Here is a 17,187-nt window from a genome sequence, read left to right as displayed (position 1 = left end):
GCTCGATCTCACGACCCTGAGATCATGACCTGAGCCAAAAGCAAGAGGTGGATGCTTAACTGACTGAGCCACCCAGGCATCCCCTTACATGTTAATGTATGGTACATTTGTTACCATTAATGCACTAATATTGATAAATCACTGCTAAGTAAAGTCCATACTTAATGCAGATTTCCTTAGTTTTTCTGTCCCAGGATACATCCGGCATACCATGATACGTTTAAGATTTTATTTTTTGATCCCAGGTCCTGAGACCAAGCCCTGTGTCCCACTTCCTGCTCAGCAGGGAGTCTGCTTCTAGCTCGCCCTCTGCCCCTCCCCCTCTTGTGCACGCGTGCACGCACGTTCTCTCTTTCTCTCTCGCTCCTTCTCTCTCAAATAAATCTTTTTTAAAAAAGATTTTATTTTTAAGTCTTCTCTATACTCAGTGCGGGGCTTGAAGTCACGACCCCAAGATCAAGGGTCACATGCTCTGCAGACTGAGCCAGGCAGGTGCCCCATACCACAATACATTTAATTGTCATGTCTCCTAATCTCCTCTTTGCAGTAATAGTTTCTCAGCATATCCTGGTTTTTGATGACCTTGATCGCTTTGAGGAAGTACTGCTCAGGTATTTGGTAAGATGCCTTTCCATCGGAATCTGATATGCACAGAAGGAATTTAATGCAGGGGATTGCTCACACAGGTGGTAGAGGATCTGAGATGCAAACAGGGGAAAGTGAAGCTACCCAAAGGCTCATTTCAGCAGAAAGCCATTAACATTCTGAGACGGAAACAGGGGAAGGTGAAGTTACCCAAAGACTCATTTCAGCAGAAAGCCATTAACATTCCTAAGCTGGGATGTTAACAGAATGTGGCAGGGTTACCCAAGCCAGGAGTTGGGGTCACCTGGCAGAAGCCTCAGCCAGTTGCCGCCACTGTGGCAGATGCCATCAGAGGCAAGAAGTAGGTGAAGAAATTCTTTATCTTCTTTTTCTTTTTTAAGATTTTATTTATTTATTTGAGAGAGAGAGCCCGAGCATGAGCAGGGGAGGGGAAGGAGCAGAGGGAGAGGGAGAAGCAGACTCCCCACTGACCCTGACATCATGACCTGAGTCAAAACCAAGAATCAGATGCTTAACTGACTGAGCCCCCCAGGCGCCCCAATTCTTTATCTTCTTTCCTTCCAACCTCCACTCTTCTTTCAGTACCTCTTGTTGACAATACCTCGCGGTTAACCAGCCGACCCAGGGGTCTGTGAACTCAGCCTGCAAATCTGCTCCTCGCTGTGCAGAGCAGAGGGCGCCCCTGAGAACGGCTCTAAAGACAAAGTGGCCCATGACTGGGACAGTCGGCCTTTGAACCCATAGCCCCTGAGATGTGGTTTTACTATAGCACTAGCACCTCTGTTGTGCAATGTTTGCCTGAGCTTGGGCTCCAAATGATGATGAGGGCCATGAGGGCATTATTTTTTATACCCAGAGCCTAGAATAGTACCTTGATCATATTGGGTTTTCAACGTGTGAGGTATACACAATTGAATGAATGAGTGAATGAATAAATGAATGAAGGAATGACAGTTTCTTTGGACCAGTACCTCTTTTGGGATGCTCTAGCTTTGAGGAACTGCTCAGCACCAGCATGTCTTTTCAGCTTCTCACAACCTCCTATTGCTGCTAAGATTACTCTGAGCCTCGCATTTGCAACATTTGAAGGCCATGTGGACCGTGTGACTACAAACTAATTAGACCAATTTTCAACAAAGGGATCTAATTAATTCATCAAGTAAGTAAGTAAGTTTTACATTAATCCTTCCGAGTTGTTGCTCAAGAAGGTCATCTGCATCTTCCAACGATGCTGCTATGCCCAGCCTCTTCCTCAGGAGCTGCCCAAGGAAAGGAATGCATAATTTTTCAGAATAAAATGCCTCTGTCTTTTCAGCTAAATGTCACCCAGCCCTCACCTGCTGGTATTTAAGTGGGTGGGACACATCATCAGAGAAGTTACATTTCCTTGCAGCCGAGGGGAGGAGGCAGTGGACCGCCACAAACGGAACTGAATGTGGCTTTCCCATGGGTGCAGGAGGGGTAGAGAAGTCACACCCGGGTGTCACCAGGTCTGGGCCAGGACGCATTCGATCTCACTATTAGGACACCTGGTCTCTGAGACACCTGAGGTCCAGGATTTTTCGAGGACGGTCAGTGCCGAGACTGCACATAGAAAACCAAGTTCCACTTGCGAGAACCTCACTCCTCTGTGTGCCAAGCGGATCTCAGTCTCTGATAAGAAACAAAGGTGCCTAGGTCGTGGGAGCTTTTCTCAGCCCCGGAGTTTTCCAGTTTTCTGCCTGCCCTGGACAGGGTGCCCTGGACAGCCACGGGACAGAAATCTGACCAGCCAGCGTTCTCATTTAGCAGAGACTAAAATATTTTCAACTACCCTCTTGTTTCCATTCTGGTTAATTGCTCTTCTAATACAGGTAAGAAATGGTGGCTGCAGAAACCTCCTTTGCATTTTGGTTTCCGATACTTCCTTTACGGCAGTGCTTAATGGGGAAATCATTGGGAGGGCAGGTGGCGCACTTGGGAAAGCAGAGGTTGTTAGAAATGTTGGGGACTGAGTTTGAGACCCCAGCTCCTCCACATACCAGCTGTGTGATTTCAGACAAGTCGCTTTATCCTTCAGGACTTCCATTGTCTCAATTGAAAATCGGGGATTAAAATGTCTATTTTATCACAGAGGTGTGGTAAAGATCATCTGCGATGTTGTGCAAGTACTTTGAGGATCTACAAGTGTAACGTATTACAACTATTTTTTTGCATGGACATAAGGCAGCAGAAAAGGTGTCTTTGATGTTTAATTAATACTAAAAATCTTCCATTACATTTATTTGCTCTAATTGGGAAGGAAGGAGGTGGGCACGAGTAATTTTCAAAGGGACTTTTTCTGCTCCAGAAATAGAACTCAGAAAACACGTATTTGATTTTCCTTTTGGTGTCAAACCACAGCACCGTTGTTATTAGCAGTTTTACAGAATTGTGACCTTCAAACTTGGTGATATCAATGACTGAAAGCAAGCTCCCAGTCCTGAAGCCTTTCAAACAGGCCCTTCAAACTAAAGCACTTTTATTTTGAATTAAGGGCTAATAGAATTGTCCTCTTAAATGAGCACTTGCAAGTTTAAATGTTGCCTTCCAGGTGGGCTGCAGTAAATGAGCGTGCTAAGAGGTCGCTGAAAGCTCTTTTGGGGACAATGAGGGGAATCTGTTATAGGGTTTCATGTAACACCCTTTCTGCAGTTAAAAGAGAAACCTAGAACTTACATTTTCCTAATTGTTCATAAGCTGATTTGTGTATACATCTAGGACGATAATTTACTTTCAGTTTACTGAATTTGTGAATTTTCACATTTGTTTTAATTTGTAATTAAGTTTTCTCTATGAGGCACACCATATGCTACCATTAATTCTTTCTCATTGATTTCTTAGGAGATACATGAGTGCATATTTTGATGCAATTTTTGAGGTCTTTTGAAAATCAAATGACTACGTGTTTAGCCATATGGGCCTTTGTTATTTAAAATAGCATACGATAAAGTAAGAGAAAGCAAAGTGCAAGGAGGACCTGTTAGACAACAAAAAATTGGAAGACTGTAAAATACTGCTATAAACACACCAATTTTCAGTCTTTTTTTTTTTTTGCCTTATATTTTTGAAATCTGTCTTATGGATCCCCACACTGCCTCTTACCATCTGTGAAGGTACCGAATCACAAGTGCATCAGGCAAACGTACGGAAACCAGTTATTGCCCTATGCTTTACACTGGGGCTGCAGATACTAACATCCGCCTCCAGTGAGTTCAGTTGTAGCCGGCGTGTTTCTTTTAACATCTTACGCCAGGATTTGACACGAGCGCCCGTTCATCCGCACACACGGTGTCTGGTTTTGAAAGGGGCCGGCGGGTTTTTCTGTTTCGCGGGGGACTCCCGGTGCTCCCGAGCTGCCTGCCGTATGTGCGGGCGGCAGACCCGGCCGCGGGCGGGCGGGCGCGCGGCGCGCACTAGGACCCAGCGGGGCTCCGGGCCCGGGTGGGAGCCGCGCCGCCGACCCCGGGCGGGCGCCGGGGCTGGAGCCGGGGTTCCGGCCGCGATCGGCTGCAGCTTGGCCGGGAGACGGCGCGACCCGGCGGCGGGGCCACCGGCGAGTCCAGCGCCGCCTCAGCCCCCCAATGCGGCCCGCGAGAAGCAGCGGGGGGGGGGGGGGCCGGCGATCGAAGGTAACGAAAATGGGGCTTATTTCCTGCGTCCTGAGCTTCTGCTCTGGCTCAGCATTGTCACGAGAAGCCCTCACTGTTCTGGCTGCTGCATTTTGGGGCACCCTTTGATTTTTTTAAGGTGCCCGCCCCCATATTTCCACCTGGTTTCAGATTGATTTATAGCGTGCAGCCCAAATGGGAAAGATCCAGGGATAGCAAGTTGAATATTTTCATTAGTTTTGACTCAAAAGTAAGTTCATTAAAAAAAAAAAGTTTCTCAGGAATTTGTGAATAGCTGTTTAAAAAATTTTCTTTTAAAATAGAAGACAAATGAATAATTTTAAGAAATTATCAAATAATTGATGTAATTCTGTTAATTACTTCCTAGGGCTTTACTTCTGTGGGCTCCCCAGGCGTTACTTTTATGTTCAAGGAACTAACGTGTTAAATGTGGAGTTTGGCTCGGGCAGAGTTTACAGCCTTGCTGTCGCAACTGTTTTGCTATCAATTATAAACAGTGTCAAAGCTGTGGGCAGTTTCAACCTCTTTTCCAGCACTGTAACTGGTTATCCTAATATGACATCTACAGATGAGAGTTTCCTTTGGGGGAAGCAAGAATATTTCTCTTTTCGGAGAAGCGTTGCTTTGAGGAGAAAAACCATGATTCCTGGCTGGGAGGCTGAAGAGACTATTTTTCATGCTTTGTTTATACTCCTGGGATGACATTTGGGGAAGGGCAAGGCAATCTTTCTCGGCAGCTTTTAATTGCGGGATTATTAATTTACTTAATTTATGAGTTTCAATCCGTGGGGCTCGGGGAGCCCTCTGTCACAGGATGTGCTTAAGGTGACACATTCGCTAGCAGTTGGGACATATGATTGCAAATGTAAAATGTGCCTCCCGTGGACTGGTCTGCTGGGAGCTCCCATGTGGAGCTGTCGTAGGCCGGGTGCTACTGGCTCATTGAGGAGAAAGACTATCATTTTCCTTAGCTAAGGAAGACATCCTATTATATTCCTTTTGTTCCCTGTTTTTCATTGATCACCAGCTCTGCCTTGAGAGGGGAGAGCAGCTCAGAGTGCAGAGCGGAAGACTGCACAGATGCCTACAAACCACTTCAACTCTCACGCTGATTGGTCAGCTAGATTGAGACTTAGGAAAACAGCCACCCCAAACCTTCTTTTAAAATCCTGCTGTAATTTTCAGATTAGCCTTCTCAGTGTGCAGATTCCTGCAAGGTTGCTTTTTAATTTCGGGTGCAATTTTCGTGAGAGAACCTTTATGTTTAATTTTTCGTTGTTGTTTCTAACCGGATAACGTAGGCCATTTTGGTGACAAATTTCTTTGCAGACGTCAGCTACTAGCTTACATTTATAGACATATCACTTTACAGTACATTCTCCATGATTTCTCCTCAGGAGCTGTACGATGCAAAGTTGTTAAACTTAGAATAATTTTTCCTAGGCGGTTTTTGACCCGAATATTTAAACAGCACCATCAGCAGATGGATGTCTAGCTGGATCTTTACTTTGATCATTTAAGTGTCCTGTGCATTAACATGTTTCATGCACTAAATTTAAGTCTGCAACAGTGAAAGAAAAAGGCAATGAAGAGCAAACAATCAAAATCAACTTGCACACTATGATAAGAAATTGTGGCATCTGTTTGGGAGAATGCATTTCACGTCCAAGAAAAGGGGCATTCTTCACCTTATAAGAATAGAAATTAGTAAATATTGTGGAATTGTGTATCTATAAGACAAAAATATATATAAGACCCAGGACATCTTTATTTGAGCCTTACAGCCCTTCAATTAAAGAAGCACTATTTCAGAAGTTGTTAAATGGATAAACACTTTTCTGATTGGCTTAAAAATTTAGACACAGGAAGTGGATGGTATCTAATAACCGATGAGTGGAGACATGGTTGTCATGGAAACCGAGAATAGTAACCCCCCCAACACACACATACACTACCATAACCACCACTTAAAAAAAAAAACCAAAAAAACCTGCATGTCATCACAGATGCCTGGAGAACATGTTGGCTTCTGTAAGCTTTCCCACAGCATCTGCTGAAACCCGAGACCATGCCTGTCAAATCAAGGTCATTTTACAACAACAACCAAAAATGCAGTCTCCGGATTTCATAACCATGTTTTATTAAGCATATGTGAGGGGAAAAAAAAAACCTTAAAACGAGGATGAGCACACGTGCTTACTTAACGGTTGGCTACCTCTGAGTTGTGCAAGGGAAAGCCAAGAAGGTATTTGAGCACTTCATTGTGGAATCAAACTGATTTGTAGGTCCTACTGTTAGAACGAAGCTCTCTTTAGAGCCGTAAAGACTGGAGTGTTGCCCGTGGCTGAAGAGTCACTTGGGGGAGGTATAATGAAGAGTCTATGTTTGCAAGAGGGTTCAAAGTTGAACTGTAGCAATTGAATTCAAAGAACTGGCATTTTGGAACCCTGAACTAAGGCAAATCAACTGGCTGGTGATTTGCAAAGTACAGGGGAGGGTGTTCTCAATAGCTGAGCAGGGAGAGGAAAGCTCCACCAAGTAGAGCTAAACTGTTTCAAAAACTGCAGTTAGTATTTGATTAACTTAGAAAAGTTTCCCCTTCTTTTGTAGATGAGGAGAGTGCTTTTAGTTTTAAGTTTTCAAAATCAGAGTTGTGACTCTTTCCGATATCTTGGTAATGGTTTCAGTGAGGAGGGGGAAGAAGGGAGAAAAGTTTGGAGACCCTCCCCCTTTTCCCTTTGCTGAGTGAAAAATAACCAAGGAGGCCCTCTCCTCAATTTTGACTTGGACGGTCAACGTGGAAGCTTGTAAATATAATGCCAAAGTGTTTCTTATGTTTCTCTAATCTTGTCAGTGGTAGTCTTTAAATTCTAAATTCTTGATATTCATTTAGTAATATCTTCCTTCCAATCATGATTTATAGCATTGTCTTGCTTTATCTTAATTGAAATTGGTCAGTTTTAAATATTACTTAATTAACACTTTTATCTTTTTGAAAAGCGGCAAATTTTTCTTTGTTTTTATCAACTAATTGCATGGGGTAAGAGAGAAAGTGGAAAGAATCCTGACTGTATTTTAATGTTTACATAACATCCTGCTCCTATGCCATAGGAAGTATGGACTTTAGAAGAAACACAGCGGTATAACAGTCACCTGCTGGGTTGATTCAGCATATATATTTCATGATCCCATGTTGTTAAATATTTAACTGATTGGGGTTTGGTGAAAAAGGTTGTGTTTAATGGCACAACGGTTCTCTTTTAGCAAAGGATTTCCTGCAGGGAGCTTTCTTATCTACAAGTATGGTCATTGGCAGGAAGCAAGTCAGTTGCTTGTTTTTACAAACTGAAGGAAATGAATGGGATTTGTTGGTTTCTAGAATCTGCCTTCCTTCTCCATTGTCTGTCAAATAGTTTGCTCAGAATTTCTAAAGCGACTCCAAATCTTTGGCATTTCTGTTTATTTATTTTTGACTGTGGGATTAGAAAAATTGGTCATTATTTTACTGTGTACAATTTATTTTACCAATCCAAATGAACAAGATGTTCAATAATATTCTAATTCATTTTCAGTTGTCAGATCTACACATACTCACTGAAGCTGGTGTTTTTTGATAGCTATGCCAAATTTCTAATCATTCAGAATACCAACCAAATGCCAGTTTCATGGAGAGGTAAAGGGAGAGAGGCACCTTCATCCTTTTCTTTGCTTATCAGAAGAAAATTCATAAAGACTGAATGTCAGGTATATCCCTACTTTGCTGATGGCAAAAGATTGGTGTAGGGGGAGAATCGGAAATGGGGGGGCAGTGCTAAATACAGTGTACAATCCATGTGAGAAAACCAAATCTCAACCTTGAAGAGATTTCTTGCACAAAACTCTGGATTCCTTTTTGGATATCATCAATAAACACATTTAGTTATTTTAATTTGTGTATGTTTCAAACTCTGGAAGAGAAAACAAGGGTGAGCTTCTTTAAAGGAAAAGAAGTACAGAAACCTACATTTGAAGGAAACGGCCCCGGGGGGATGGGTAAGAGTGTCTGAGGGAGGGAATGATTTGTTGCAATGGTTTTTACACATTTTTGAAGACATCATTTTTGTTTTATATTTAACACTGAATGGAATCTTATGCAAGGCCTTAATCCATGAGTGGAATAGGAACAGAGCTGTTGGGGGGAACCAAGAACCAGGAGCTCAGAGCCTGATGTCTTCCCCTGGGCTGTGCCTGGGGCTCACCCTAGAACCCTACTACCTCTGTGAAACCGTCTGAAAATCACTGCTTTTAAAGTGTCCAAAATATTCTCTAAAGAAGGCCCAAGGGAATGGCTTGCAAAGAGCCCCCGGAACCTCTTAGCTGAAGAGAGAACTTTTGCCTTGACAATTTAAGAGGCGCTTGTGCTCAGAGTGAGTAGGAAAAAGGCGCGTACTGCAATATACTTTAATAAGCCAGCGTGTCTTATAGCAAATGGTTCGGCTGGCCATAAATATGGCAAAGCCCTGGACCAGTCTCTAATAAGGGAAGGGAAAGGATGTTTTTAGGGGTTACTTACAAACCAGGGCCCCCTTTCCCTATAAGCTATGGGAATATTGCGTAGACATATTTGAGAGTACTTGGTTATGATTATTCCAGAATACATGGATTTATTCTGTTGCTGCCTCGGGGTCTGTTATATCACTGTTATCCTATTTGTCACTGAAAATTATTTCATATTACGTGTCGTTCATGAAATGAAAGTTTGCCAAGCTATATAATCTGCTTGGCAGACTCAGTCATGTTTTGCGTGTTGAGTAAAATGATAACACACAGATGATATTTGAATATCATCAAGTATATTCGCATTATCTCCTCTCTTGTGCGATTGACTGAAATGGCAGTGTTGGGGTTGGGCTCGGTCCTCCTCGCTCACGTCCCAGAGCTACGAGATTGCTAGGGGTGGTGGACAGAGAAATCCCCTTCAGTTGCACTGTGGATTTTCATGACCACTCGATTCTCATGCGCACGGTTATGGAGGTGAGGAGAAATTGGTGGACCCTTCAGGCAGACTGTAGTGCATTGTGCTCCTTGTGGCCACAGCCATCCTCCCTGCATCGATTCCTGGAGGATGTGTAGTGGGGCTGTTTGTACAAGTAGGAAGGACAGACCCTTCTCTACAATCACCCATTACTTCCGCGGGGTTTGCAGTCCCTGTTACCTGCGTGGGGTTGGAAATGGCAATTAGAATGATCAGTGTTCTAGGAAGTTGCAGGTCTTCCAACAATTTGTGCTGGAACTTTTTCTTTTCCTTTCTTTCTTTCCTTCTTTTTTTTTTTTAAAGTAGGCGCCGCACTCACAGTGGGGCTTGAACTCACGACCCTGAAATCAAGCATTGCAGGCTCTACCCACTGAGCCAGTCCGGCGCCCTGGGGCACTTTTTCTATTTTTAAGAAAATATTTCCTCTACAAAGATGAAACTAGTATGAGCACAAAATAGTTGGCTGTGGTAGTGGATGGAGAGAAAATGATTGTGGTTGACTTTTATTTGTTGAATTGCGTGGAAGAACGCTTTTCCTGTGTAGGCTGTTGAAAGCTCTTATTCCTCCTCCCACTGCATTTCAAAGGAGAATCAGCGTGTACGCAGAAATCCCATGGAACTGTCCCAAGGCATACTCATGAAAATAGACCAGTGATTCCTCCTGAGTGAGCATTTAAATTCTGATGTTCTTGGGGACTTTTTTTTTTAACTCAAGAATTCGGTCCAGTTACTGGGACCTGGCAGAAATCGCTAGTGTAGGACTTAAGCTGTTACGCAGAGTGTGCGCTGTGTACCTTTCTTAAGATTCGGATAACGGCAGGTTCTCCTTGAAGAGGGGACTTAAGTATATTATACAAGGTTAGATTTCAGATAATCTCAGGTTATGTCTTCACACCCTGATATTTTCTGATTCAGTTAACATTTTTGCAGCCTTTCAAACAATTACTGTTTAATGACTAGTTAATACAGATCTCTAAATTAAGGTAGTCATACTGTTTTGTGGGGCTAGATTTAGCATTTATAGTGGTCTCTTGAAAAAGGAATAAGTTGCTCTCGGCAAGTTTAGCAGTATTGGGTAACAGAAAAATCATATCACACTAGTAAGAGGCTTTCCTTTAAAAGGTGCCTCCCCAGGGTGCCTGAGTGGCTCAGTGGGTTGGGCATCTGACTTCTGCTCAGGTCTTACCTCAGTGTCCTGGTTAGAGCCCTGCCTCAGGCACTGCGCTCAGTGAGGAGTCTACTTCTTCTCCCTCCCTTTCCCTCTCCCTTTGCCCTTTCCCCTGCTTATGCTATTTCTCTCCCTCTCTCTTTCTCAAATAAATAAATAAATAAATAAAATCTTTTTTTTTAAAGCTGCCTCCCCATATGATTTTAATTGATTCTTATAATCTGGTATTCATATACCGCTACCAGTGTTACTACTAAGTAATGATAAATATGCAGTAATGTCCCATTTTACAGATAAAGAAACTGAGGCCCTGTGTTCCTAGGGCCACATACTTGTTGGTCGCCAGCCAGTTCTGACTCCCAAATTCCAGGCATTTTTTTTCCACCCCGCTGGCTACCTCACAACTGTTCAACTGTTTCTGTTCCAGGGTTGATGACTTACCCTTCCATGCTCAAATGGAATCTCCTCCTGGGAAAAAAATCACAGGGTGGGGTAGGGAATATTTGATCTGACTTTGACAAGAAACAGGGTTTTGCTCCTGGACATTCTGTGTTCCCACGTCTGGCCAGTAGGGATGCAAGGGACTTTTTAGTTCCCTTGTCAGAGACTATGCTAATTCCTCTTCGTCTTTTGAATTTTCCTTCATCTACCTCCGAGCACATTCACCTGCTTGGTAAACAAAAGGCTGTTACCACAGGGATATGACTTTCCTGAATTACCCAAATATTGCACTTCATCTTTCTGTTGTGGCATCCGCAGAAAGGGATTTCCTAGACAACGTTCACTTTTGTAATTCATAGGAGCAGCCCAACAAACTCAGAGGGGCAAATACAATGACATCTCCTTTATTTTATGAATAAAAAACAGGGGACTTACCTTGTCAGGTTAGCAGGCTGTCTGGTATCTCCTTCTTGGGGCCCCCCCTACCCCTAAGTTATACAAACCCCATATGGGTTGATACACACCGAGTGGAGCGGGGTCCCTCTGGCCTCTCATCTAAGCCCAGAGCTCTGCTTCTTGCAAGCTGGCAGAACAGGCTTCAGCCAGAGAACGTTTGTGGGGACTTGTTCATGCCGTTAGCAGCAGTGGGAGGTTGGGCTGGCATGCACTAGGATGTCAGGCCCCAAAGGGAAGTGGCCAGGGCATCAGTAGCTCCTACCACCACTCTACTCTTTAGCTCCTTCCACGGGGTCAGAGATGTAGACATTTTAGAAGAATAATCATTTTTAATAGTCCTCTGGACTTCAGAATGAATGAAGACCCTGGGAGAGTGGTTTTTAAGTCCAAACAAACAGGAACAGGAGAAGTCGCGCCAGTTCTGAGTCTAAGCATTCAGGCAGAAATGTTCAACGAGGGCATTCATTTTGTTGTTTTTCCTGTTACCAGCATTATCCTGTTTCCCAGGTTGGAACACTTGGACACTTACTTGCTTTCCATCCATGTATCTCATTTATCACCAGAGCTGCTTGCTGCTTTCTTGGAAATGCACCTTGTATACGTCTCCGCCTCTTGAGTGCTGGTGCCTCGCGCCTGGGAGACCGCAGGTCTCCTTGAAGGGGCTCTGTGCCACCTGTTCTCTTTCCTTCCCCTGTACTCCTGAAGACTTGTCTTCCCCCAAAACACTCTGGAAGTGCCTCTGCCACGTAGAGCTGTGTGTGACCTTGACCTAAGACCCGGTGATATGGAAAGAAGACTCAGTAATGTGGAAATCCTGAACGGATTATTGTGAAGGTTAATCATAGGGTCCCCGAGAAGCGCTTGGCACAGAGCCTGGCACATAGTTGCAACTTACCGTAGCGATTTGTATTGTTGTGTTGTTATTGGTGTTAGTCCCTCAGCGACGGAGAACCTGTGTGGTGGCTTTCTGTGGCTCCCCTTACCAAGTCTGTCTTCCTGTGTCCGGCCAGACCTTCTGTGACCTGGCCTTACCCATTAGGGCTCAGGGAATGCCTCTGGAACTGAACCCCGGACTCGCCTTGCCCCTTTCAGCTCCGCTGCCTCCGTTTATATTGTTCCTAGTTCCTATGATCCCCTGACCACAACCACCTTCTTCCTGCATTCACATGTTGGAAGGACACCAGTTTCGCCCATCCTGCAGCTCCAGCGTATAGAGAAAATGCAGTTTATTCCTTTTTTTTCTACAGCGAAGCTTCTTTCCCAGCACGCACCTGTTGATTATCAGAAAAAAGAATAATAACTTTTGATCCTATCTATTTTAAAACTTAGTGCGGTCGGATAATAATTACAGTCCCTTACAGTAATTCTTAGTCTTCCTGGGAGAATACTGCCCATTCGCTCAGGTTGTCCCCGCTCCTTTGCCTGTGATGGTGTGTGTGTGAGAAGGAGTGTCAAGCATGCTCCTCCCTTGTATTTCTTCCCGAGGACGAGCAGATTCAGGCTCCATAGGTGGGTGACCTCTGCTCTTGGGGACTGTGTCCCTTGCCCACTGGTGCTGCTTGTTTTATACTAGCAGTTGAAGCCTGTGACTCTTATTACACATAATCTAATCCAGGGGTTTTCAAAGACCCACAGGAAGATACAAATACATTGTCAGGGTGCCTGGGTGGCTCAGTCGGTTAAGTGTCCAATTCTTGGTTTCTGCTCAGGTCATGATCTCAGGGTTGTGGGATTAAGCCCCACATCGGGCTCTGCACTCAATTGGGAGTCTGTTTGAGATAATCTCTCTCCCTGTCCCTCTGCCCCTCCCCCACCACTCTCACTCTCTGTCTCTTAAATAAATCTTTAAAAAAAAAAAAACAGATACTAGTAAGCACCTATGGACATTGTATACATTGATGGACCATACAGAAGATAGTATAATTCTTGCTACACTCCATACACTCTGGTCTCCATTCTTTTTTATTTTATTCTATTTTATTTAATTAAAAAAAACCTCACTGTGACACTCCCCGCTGACTTAGTCTCACCTCAGCTCCCATGAGGCGCAAACTCTGAGTTTTAGCCACATCCTCCATCAGCTTTCTGGTCTGGTGGGCTTGGCAAGGGATCCCCTCCTCTGGCCACAGCCAACTCAAGGCAAGTGCATGGTTCTTAGCTCAACCTCCTCCCCCTCCTTAACTACCTGCTCCCTCTGCTTGAGCACGCTGTCACACTGGGCTGATGAAGCTGTGCCCCACGCTGGTGCAGGCCATCTCTTCTCAGGGCTCCACATGGTGCAGGAAGATGGGCACAAGGACATCCCTCTGCACCCAGTGTACTTTGTCCAGTCCGGAGGCAGAATCACCCAGGAGTAGGTCAGACCAAGCAAGAAACACCCCACTTTCCTCTTTTCTTCTCTCCTATTTCTTTCCCGTAATTATCTGGACCCAGAAAGCGGTGGATTCTTCTTTAGCCTCCCCTTCACCACCACTTCCTTGCACCATTAAGGTAGGGAGATTAGAGACTTCCCTGTCCCTGATGTGTGAAAGTAGCATCTTCCGCTGTCTTCCAGTAGATTCTTTGAGTTGGGTCCTCCAGATTCCTGGTAAATGGTGGAAAATCCTGTCCCAGGACAAAGCTTGACTTTCAAGGTTGTGGAATTTCTGCCCGTGGCACAGTCTACTTCCTGCCTGTGTACATTCTGTGCAAGTTTTAGCTAACAATCACATTTCAAAGACCGACCCCCCACCGCCTTGCAGCTAAGAATGGCAAAACTCTAGCTTCTGGGATGCGAGTAGATGTGTGGGGTTTCCGTCTGGTTGTGTCCTTGTTTTTCTTTATAGTTTTATCACATACTTTCTTTTTTTAGCCTAAAACTACACATAGTTTAGTTTTGCCTGCTTTCATATAAATGGGAACATTATAGGGGTGTGTGTGTGTGTGTGTGTGTGTGTGTGTACTGTCTCATGGTTTAAAATATGTTTCTTATAAATGGGAACAAAAAAATGGAAAGCCTCTGCATTGTGGTAATTGTCTAGATATGGAATTTCTGGTCATAGGGTATAAGCATCTTAATGCAAATTGGTTTCAAAAGTGCCTGTGCCAATTTACATTCCCACCAGTAGTGAATATATTTTTCTGTTGTTTCATGTTCTCAAGACATTTAATATTGTCAGACTTTAAAAGTTTTGCCAGTATAATAAGTGTAAAATAATCTCATTGTTATTTAAATTATTTTGGTTATCGATAAGCTTGAGTATCTTTTCATAAGTTTATTGGTCATGTATGTTTCTTCATTTGTGAAGTTCCTATTTGCTTTTCCATCTAGTGTTTTCCAAAAAACTTAGTTTCTTAGATTTCTGTAGTATCTCTTTGTTTATTTTCTGCTGTATCTTTATTGTTTTTACTCTTGTGTTTATTATTTTATTTTTTTTAACTTCCTGAGATGGCAGTTTTTGAAGTTTTCTATTTTTTCTTTTAAAGATTTTATTTTAAGGGAATCTCTACACCCAACGTGGGGCTTGAACTCACGACTCTGAGATCAAGAGATACAACTTCTTCCAACTGAGCCAGTCAGGTGCCCCTGAAGTTTTCTTTTTTAATACAAAAATGCAAGCTATAAATGACCTCCTAAGTACTGAGTTAGTGCTATCTCAGTAGTTATAGTATGTAAAATTTTCACTGTTGTTCAGTTCTAATTAACTTCTAAATTTATTATGACTTTTTCTTTGTTCTATGGATTATTTAAAAGTGTTTTGTATCTTTCAAGTTATTTTTTCATTATTGATTTCTAACAATTGCATTTTTGTCATAGAACACAGTCTTATGATGTCAATTATGGAACATTAAGTCAAGCTTGTTAACCTAGTTTTTAAATCTTTACTATTTTTATTGATACTTTGCTGATCTATTTTTAATTGAGAGAAGTGTATTAAAATTTCTCACTGAGAATAGTTTATCACTTTTCTTGATATATTTTGAAGTTACATTATTTGATGTATATATTTAGAATTCTTCTGTCATCTTGGAGAATTGAATCTTTTATTATTATGAAGGAATGCACTTTAACACTCATGCTGTTTTTTGTCCTTAAGTATATTTTGTCTGATGTTCATGCAACAACACTAGTCAACCATGGGCCATATTGATTTCCTCTTTTTTTTTTTAAGATTTTATTTACTCATTTGAGACACAGAGGTACAGAGAGAGAGAGAGAGAGCATGAGCAAGGGGAGAGGCAGAGGGAGAGGGAGAAGCAGACTCCCCACTGAGCCAGGAGCCCGACATGGGACTCGATCCTGGGACCCTGGGACCATGACCCGAACTGAAGGCAGACACTTAATGACTGAGCCACCCAGGCGCCCCTCAGCTTCCTCTTTATTAATTTTTGCTACTTGTTTTTCCATCCTTTGTTTTTTTAAACTCTTTGTCCCCTAGTATTTTGGATGTATTTTTTATATGTGACATAGGTGGATGTTGTTTTTAGGCAGTCTGTAAATATCTCTTAACTGAAATATGTCATGTTTACATTTATTGTAATTACAGATATATTTCAATTTATCCTTCATGTTATTTTATCCTTTCCATTTGTCCTGCCTCTTCCATGTTTCTTTTTCTTTCATTTCTTGCCTTCTTTTGAATTGATGAGCTTTCCTTTCTTATTTTATATATTTTTCTATAGTAGTTTAGAAGTTTTACACTATTATTATTCTTTTAGTGGTTCTCTGGAAGTTTTAGCATGTATACTTATCAAAGTCTAAAACTAATTCATATCTTTCCTTTCCTCCCAAACAATGAAAGGATCTTAGGCTACTTAACTACAGTCACTGCCCCCCACTTCCCCAAATTAGATCCCATTTTTGCTCAGTGTTTTAGGTGTATCTTATGTTTTTTTAACTTCACATGTTAGACATTACTATTATCATTTTAAAATAGAACTTTTTGTTCAGATTTACCCACATATTTACTACTTTCTTTGTTTATAATCCCTTCCTCTGCCCCCAGTCCTGCCCCACTGGATCACTTCTTTTCTTAGATTTCATTTAGTGTGGATCAGTTGAGGGAAAACTATTTCAGTTATTGTTTGTTGGAAAGTTCAAAGTTTTCTAAAAAATACAGTTTTGCTAGGTATAAAATCTATGTTTGCTAGGTATATAATTCTAGTTATTTTTCTGTCAACACGTTAAAAGATATTCTATTGTTTTCTGGTTTCCTCTGCTGAGAAGTCAATACTAAATCTAATTGTCACTTTCATTGAAGGGTATTCTTTATTCAGTAGTACTTTATGGCTGCTCTTAGATATTTTGTCTTTGGTATTCTGCAATTTAATTATAAAGTATCTAGATGTGAATTTCTCTTTTATGTATTTATTTCATATGGGATTTTGGGGGGTTTTGTGAATTTATGGATTGAATTTTTTCATCAGTTATGGAAGATTGTCAGAATATTGTCCCTGCTCTGTACTCTTCTACTTCTGGCTTTCAGATTAAGTATATATTAAACTTTTGTTCTTTGTCTTCTCTATGTTTTAACCTCTTTTTCATGTTTTCTGTCTTTCTCTCTAATATCTTCATGTGCTACAATCTAGATATTTTCAGTATTTGTCAGTTTCCTCTATCCAATCTGTCTGATTTGCTCGCAGCTTATATACTTGTTTCCTTCTATTATTTAAACATTTATTTTATATCATGTGTCTAATGATTTTAAAAGTTGAAGTCTTTGTGGGTTCAATTCTACCATCTCTTGTTTCTGCTAGTTGTTCATGATGCTTTGTTTTCTTATGCATGTGTGTGTTTGTGGGTTTTATTTTATTTTACTGTGACCTAATTTTTTTTGAGACTTTATCAGTAGGAATTCTTTGAGGTTTGTATT

General features: G+C 42.1%; 1 protein-coding gene across 4 annotated transcripts in view; it reads left to right on the top strand.

Moving 5' to 3' along the window:
- Positions 1-2,100: 2,100 nt before the first annotated feature.
- The window catches only part of FOXN3 (forkhead box N3), a 392,989-nt gene continuing 377,902 nt past the window's right edge, over positions 2,101-17,187 (top strand). For 2 of the 4 annotated variants that reach the window (XM_025869488.2, XM_025869484.2), the window contains exon 1: positions 2,101-2,459. The gene's annotated coding sequence lies outside the window, so the exon portion shown is untranslated. Of the gene's footprint in view, positions 2,460-4,114; positions 4,257-17,187 lie in introns of those variants that run through there. The other 2 variants (XM_073895731.1, XM_073895733.1) reach the window with 2 other exon arrangements.

Source organism: Callorhinus ursinus, unplaced genomic scaffold, assembly GCF_003265705.2.
Source record: "Callorhinus ursinus isolate GAN/ISIS: 27379988/994484 unplaced genomic scaffold, GSC_fseal_2.0 scaffold8, whole genome shotgun sequence".
Taxonomy (NCBI): domain Eukaryota; kingdom Metazoa; phylum Chordata; class Mammalia; order Carnivora; family Otariidae; genus Callorhinus; species Callorhinus ursinus.
This window is presented reverse-complemented; position numbering and strand designations above follow the sequence as displayed.